Genomic DNA, 647 nt, shown 5'->3' with positions numbered 1-647 from the left:
CATGGCCTCACGTTACACAGTACTTCTTCACACTCACTTACCGCATACTCAGATGCCGATTGGGCTGGATGTCCGGACACACGTCGCTCGACTTCCGGGTTTTGCATGTATCTTGGCGATAATCTCATCTCGTGGTCCTCACGTCGACAGACAACGGTCTCTCGTTCTAGCGCAGAGGCTGAATACAGAGCAGTTGCTGCGGTCGTTGCAGAGTCTTGCTGGGTTAGTCAATTATTACACGAGCTTCACATGCCAATCTCGAGTGCTACTATCGTATATTGCGACAACGTCAGTGCGGTCTACTTATCTGCTAACCCGGTTCAGCACCGGCGCACCAAACACATCGAGCTTGACATTCATTTTGTTCGGGAGAAGGTGGCACTTGGAGCTGTTCGTATTTTACATGTTCCATCAACCTTGCAATTTGCGGACATATTCACCAAAGGTTTGCCGACAGCTCTTTTCCAATAATTTCGCTCCAGTCTTCAGGTCACTACCATTCCCAGTTCAGACTGCGAGGGCGTGTTAGAGTCCTATCCTACGACGGCTACAGATCACCTTGGCGTACACGTCCTGCTACCACCGAATCGATAGTTTCCATATCAGCCTCGTTGTATTTGTAAACAAATCCTGTAATCTTCTGTGCT

Source organism: Triticum aestivum, chromosome 1D (assembly GCF_018294505.1).
Source record: "Triticum aestivum cultivar Chinese Spring chromosome 1D, IWGSC CS RefSeq v2.1, whole genome shotgun sequence".
NCBI lineage: Eukaryota > Viridiplantae > Streptophyta > Magnoliopsida > Poales > Poaceae > Triticum > Triticum aestivum.
This window is presented reverse-complemented; position numbering follows the sequence as displayed.